Source organism: Paroedura picta, chromosome 9 (assembly GCF_049243985.1).
Source record: "Paroedura picta isolate Pp20150507F chromosome 9, Ppicta_v3.0, whole genome shotgun sequence".
Classification (NCBI taxonomy): domain Eukaryota; kingdom Metazoa; phylum Chordata; class Lepidosauria; order Squamata; family Gekkonidae; genus Paroedura; species Paroedura picta.
Genome location: NC_135377.1, coordinates 83,704,637 through 83,710,874, shown reverse-complemented (window position 1 = coordinate 83,710,874; position 6,238 = coordinate 83,704,637). Strand labels below are relative to the sequence as shown.

Here is a 6,238-nt window from a genome sequence, read left to right as displayed (position 1 = left end):
AGGACCCAGTTAGACCTGCAGGGCTCTCTGGCTTTCCAGGCTAATAGTCTGGTCAGGAGGAAGGAGGCAGTATCATGAACATTGCAGAGTGGCAGTCTTTAATGAGACCCATGGTGTGTGAAGGCAGACAAATTGCTTGCTTGGGGGGCAGGGGAGCAGGCAATGTAACAACCTGTCTGCAAGATGTCTGCAAATGAATCCAGTTATCTCTTTGCCAAGATTAGTCCATGATTTTCTCACTGTAATCGCTGCTGTGGTCTTCTCTGTGCTTCCTCTGATTTACCAGAGTCCTGAGAGACTTCACTTCAACTGCAGATGGGAAAATGTCTCATATTCTGTTCTTTCTTCTTTGGCTTTAAAAGATTGTCTGACCTGGATCTTTTGAGCCATCACATACACACAGAGCCCCCTGTTCCCAAAGCACGGCCAGTAATTCATCTAATCCGTGATGGAATCTCTTTTCTTTTTCTTCTCTAGAGTCACAGATTCTGTCAGGTTACCAAGAGCCTCCTGTTGTTGCAGCCATTTTGAGGTTGGCAACCCCCCCCCCCATGACAGCCATTTTGAACACCAACACCCTCTCTCAGAATTCCAAAAGTTGGGTAGCCCTGGCTTAGAGCAGCAATTAATGTTTTCATATCAGATCCAGCAAATCATGGATATTTTTGGAGAATGTTGCTGGCAGATGAAAACATTACAACTTTGCAAATACCCTCCCCCAAAGGGGTTCCCAACTAATAGGGTGGTAGGATGCCTCTTTTTATCTCTGGCCTCAGCAGTGACAGCTAGTACTTGGGACTCCTTGTCCTGCATAGTGCAGGGGGTTGGACTAGATGACCCAGGATGGATTCTATGATTCTAATTAGTCACCCACCACTTATAAATGACTTCCCATGAATCACTGGACTACTTTTTGGTGTCTCAAAACTCCTTTAACTTTTGTCTGCTCTGCTGTTTACTCTAACATTGATGTATCTCCCTCCTTCAGGGAGATACAGATCATTTGCTAACCCCATTAATGATCTGGGCTTTTGAAGGCAGATTATTATATCCACCAGCACTTGATTGAACAAAGCTTTTTTTTATTTCTACTTTAATGATTTCACATCCACAGTCCAAAAGAATGGAAAATAATTTGTTTTTTTTTTTCTACCACAAGTGAAAGAAAAGGCTCAGAATCTCAGGAGCATCTGTAATGTTGAATGCGTTCATCCCATATAATCCATTTATCTTATTAACAGTGTTGGGAAAATTCGTCATGAAATTTTCAGACAAATACTTGTTTTGTTCCCACAGAACAATAGCAAATAATGCCCGAGGAAGCTTCCTCTAAAGAAATAGGACTTTCTGTTGAAAGATTTGTGGATAACACGAATGGTTGAGATTTTCTTTTTCTGTGACTCTGACCTCTAAAATTTGAGCCTCAAACCTATTTAAATTTACACTTTATAATCCCCAGATTTAAATATCCCAGAACTCTTCAAATAGCATACAGAAATAAATGACTGTCATTCCTCTCCCACGGCAAACATCCATCCATACCTTCTAAGGGGCTATCATTCCTTGTGTGGAGAGAAAAGCAAGATGTAAAGGTTTTTTTTTTAATTATTCAACTGAATTGAGATCTCGCTCTAACTAGGTCCTGATGGAAAATATGGGATTTGTCTTCACACCTCCATAACTATTTTTCTTTGAGGGAGGAAATGTGATTTAGTGGTAGAGCATCTCCTTTGCAGTAGATTCTGTAAATTTAGGGAGAATCAGCATTTCTGTCAGATGGCTATCTAGCCTCTGCTTAAAAACTTCCAAAGAAGGGCCATTACCACATAGGAGGCCTTATGTCATGTGGCCCCCTGGTTTTTTTCCCCTGGGGATAGTTGCCCTGATGTTTCTCATGACCGCACGGGAAACCCTTGCCACGCTCTCCACCCGTTTGCCTGCAGGAGTTGTCTACACACGGGAGAGCTGAGGGACAGGAAATCAAAATGCCCCATTGTTTGTTTTGTGTATCAATCAATGTAACACGGTGAAAATTCCACAATTATCTTCCAGTGCCATTTTGTCTCATTTGTGCAGCCCCCTTCCAAGTTTGAAATTAATTTTTTTAATGACCATGACCAAGGAGCTTAAAAAACACAGGCTGTTTTATTGTGCTATTCCCCACACACACACATGTGCAGACTGTCCCCAAAATAGAAAGAAGGAAAGGTGCTGACCAAGTGTGATGTTGGGGAAGGGGGTTGCTATTTCATTAATTTGGAAATGTGTTGTAACGTGATCAGACATGTTTTGTTTTGGTTTTTCACATGTTGTGAGGATAGATGACAGAAGTGATGCTCAGACAACAGGTTTCAGAGCTACGCCCAACCTGGGCATGGCCCGAATTTTTCCCCTTACACATGGCCCTACCTTGGCTTACATCTCATTGTGTCCCATGGCAAAAAAGAGAACGTGGATTTCTCTGCATTCCCTTGCTTGCAGGGCAAATGTGGACCTGAGTCGGGCCAGGCCTGGGACTGCCCCGAACAGGGACCAATTCCATCTGAAAGCGGGAACTGACCTGCACCAAAACAAGTGGTAATCACAGTCGAATCCCTCATGTAGAAACAGTCAAGGAGAACCCACCACCTCACAAGGAAGCCTGTTCCACTGAGGAACTACTCTAATTTCCAGAAACTCCTTCTGGATATTTAGCTGAAAATTCTTTTGAATTAATTTCAGCCTATAGGTTCCGGTCTGACCCTTCAGGGCAAGAGAAAACAACTAAGCTCCATCCTCTATATCAGGGGTAGTCAACCTGTGGTCCTCCAGATGTTCATGGACTATAATTCCCATGAGCCCCTGCCAGCATTTGCTGGCAGGGGCTCATGGGAATTGTAGTCCATGAACATCTGGAGGACCACTGGTTGACTACCCCTGCTCTATATGACAGCCTTTCAAGTAGGAACATGATTCTAAATCCTTTCTGTAGTAGTGATGAAATGGAGATGGGTTGTGGCTCAGTGGTAGAGCATCAGCTTGGCATGCAGAAAGTCCCAGGTTCGATTCCTGGCATCTCCAGCCAAATGGATCAGGTGGTAGGTGATGTGAAAGATCTTTCTCCACCTGAAACTCTAGAGAGCCACTGCCACTCTGAGTAGACTACTAGACCAAGGGTCTGACTCAGTCCAAGGCATCTTCATGTATAAGTAACACTTCCCTACTCTTAGAAGCTGGCATTGCTGGAATATACGAGACCTGTATTATACATAATTGAAGAGCATATGAACAGTGTCCTGCAGGGAGCATTGGAGGAGATATGTATTTTGCATCGTTAGAATAGGAACTTCCTGGTATTTTTCAAATGATCTCCTCCAATGTCCTGATTGGCTCATTTGAAGACTTCTTGCTCCTTTGAGTACACTTCCTCCCTGCTTGCCTCCACAACAGACAGAATGAAGACAACAGAAAGTTATTTAGGGCTGCCTCTCTCTCCTCTTTCAACACAAAGCTGTTTCTCTCCACAATAAAACTATTGCATTATTTTAAGCGGCCTGATGCTTTGTACCTCTTTGCATATTTGAGTTTTGCCAGTGGGCATTAACACAGTACCAGTGCAATGGACATATTCTAATGGCTCCAGTCAGCCAGGTATCATCTCACTGCAGCTGTATAGTTTGATCTCGTGGTAAGATGGTCAAATACTGTTGTGGGAAGGGAAGAGAAGAGAAGGGAGGGAAGAGAAGGGAGATGAAGGTAAGCCAATTGTAAGCCACTTGGACACTCCTTCGGCAGTGAAGAGCGGGATATAAAGACTAACTCTTCTTTTCTTCTTCTTGCATGACTCTGAAACTCATTACCATTGTGTAACGCTATTTTTTAACATTACGCACAACGTTGTACACAATCCGCAGCATTCCTGCAATACTCCCGCAAAAATCACTTTGTTTTAGTGCTTTTCACTTGACTCCTGAGAATTGTTTGATTCCTGAGAACAGCCTGCAATTCATCCGGAAAAGGCATGTGCGCTCTCAATATAGCGGTAGCAAGAATGTCCCTCCCTAAGCTTTCGCACCCGAGCTTCCGGTGTCATAATTACCATTTTCCCCCCTTAAACCAGCAAAAGCAACAAATAAGTGAGGCTTCTTCGGCTGAAATCCCTCCACAAGCAATTCAGAAGTGCTTAACAGTATAACAAAGCTCCATTCCGCAAATGTCTTTAAAGTTTCCAAGCACAATACAGCCCCCTGTTTGACACTGCCTGTAATTTTGGCCAGTAATTGCACCCCGGGGGGGGGATTTTTTTTTTTTACTTTAAAAGCATGTAAACGATTAAGCTCCAGCTCCTATGCCAGCGAAAAGGTCTTTCTGATACACTGAATGAACAAAAAAGCATTGCTACGGGTGTTTGGGAGGGTTTTAAAAAAAAACAGGTTTCAAAGGGAAGCATGAACACAACAGTTCACTGCCTGTTCTGTTTGATTGACGGCCAAGGGCGGGAGGAAGCATGGAAAAATATCACCTCCTTTGTTGCGATTCCGGCAAGATCGGAAACTTGTATGTTACAAAAACTGCGCTAGTGGGAGAGCCTTTTTTCTGATAGAAACGTCTGTGTGCTTTACCAAGACCTGCCGCTATTAATTGCAGCGCTTTATGATAGCGCTCAGATTTAGCTACATTGGTGGTTGTGCGGAATGGATATTTTCGGAAGTTCATAAGTTTGAACATCTGTGTCCTCCACCCGGTCAGGCGATCATGAAATTGAACTTCTGAAAGGTTAACTATAGCAGAGGCAAACTGAACAAAAAGTCAGATTTTGACCCAGGTTTGAACTCTCTGAGCAATTTTCCTGTCTGGCTAGTCTTCAGCTCCTGAAATAACAAATTGATTACCTGCAGACTATTCTGTTCTCCTCCTAACTATGATATGGTAAAAAAAGGGATGTGTGCTCAGAAATAACCATGTCAAACATGTATCCGGAAAATAGCTTATCGATATTCTTTGGCTGTAATCAGGTCTCCCAAATGTAGCCAGGATATTTTCCCATTAAGCCACCCTGCTGGGCTGCACCTGCATGGCTGGGTGGTTGTGCTGGATCAGAGAGCTTGCTCAAAGTCCACAGTCAGGCCAGGAGGTCAGGAACCGGTATAGATAGAGTTCACAGGAACGCAGGGTGGGGAGTAAAGCCAAGCTGAGCTGTAGTCAAAACCAGAGAGAGCGGGACAAAGGTACAACATGAACTGGTATCAGGAACAGAATTGAAGAGGTGAAGAGCCAGAACACTGTGTCAGATGAGCTAGAGGCCAGAGCAGGAATATCATACAAGCTGGGGGTCAAAGAGCCAGGTGTCACAGGAACAGAGCTTTGCCATGGTGAACATGGTACAGGAGTCTCAGGAGACAGGCAGGGTAATGCACACCTTGACTCCATGAAGAGCCTTGCCTCAAGGCTCTGCTGAAATACCCAGAACCAGGTGGAGCAGCCCTCCCAAAGGGCCTGCTCCTGGAGCTAATCCTTGTCAGAGGAAGGAGTTGCAGCTGGACCCCATCCACAGTGGGCTGCCAAACATGCTGATCTTCTGACAGCTCTCAAGGTAGATCACCTTCGCCTTCACTGCCGCTCTGGAGAATGCCCAAGGCTTGCAGGGGTCTCGGTCTGCTGCCTTTGGTGCTGCTCCTCTGGTGAGTCTTCTGGAGTGGTGGCTGCCTTGTCCAGGGTTCTAGTGTAGTAAGGCTGGATTCCAGCCTGACTGATTCTGGGTTGCTCATCCCCTGGATGATCAGGCAGATCCTGGTCAGAGACAGTCAGGTCCCCCAAAGCCCCCAGGGAATCCTTTGCCTCCAGAATGCCCCCTGGTGCTAGATTGGAGGGTGCAGGCCTGACACCGGATTGGGAAAGAAAGCTCCGTGGTAGAGAACCCCTGATTGGCCAAAGCTGCTCATGTGACAATCTTGCCTTTAAGGAGAAGCTCCTAATTTCTCTCAACTTCTGTCGGTCTTGGATTTTTTTTCTCCCTCCTCTGACTTCTTCGATCCTCTCCCCCACCCCTTCAAGAAAAGAAAGAAAGAGGCTGTGCTTGGCTCTCCCCCCTTCTGAATTACCCTAACCACGTGCAGAACACTTTTCTGTTTCAATGGGGGGGGGGGAGGAAGACCTGAGTTCAAATCGATCTGAATTCAACAGGATTGACAATGGAATAAACAAAGTAAGTGCAGACTCTGCCCTTTACTGAAAATTGAGTCCTGAAACAGTCTGGAGA

General features: G+C 44.9%; 1 non-coding gene across 1 annotated transcript; it reads left to right on the top strand.

The window, feature by feature from the left end:
* The first annotated feature begins 2,983 nt into the window (after window positions 1–2,983).
* Window positions 2,984–3,060, top strand: TRNAA-GGC (transfer RNA alanine (anticodon GGC)). The gene has a single exon. It is a non-coding gene; the product is annotated as a tRNA-Ala (tRNA).
* The last annotated feature ends 3,178 nt before the right edge of the window (window positions 3,061–6,238 follow it).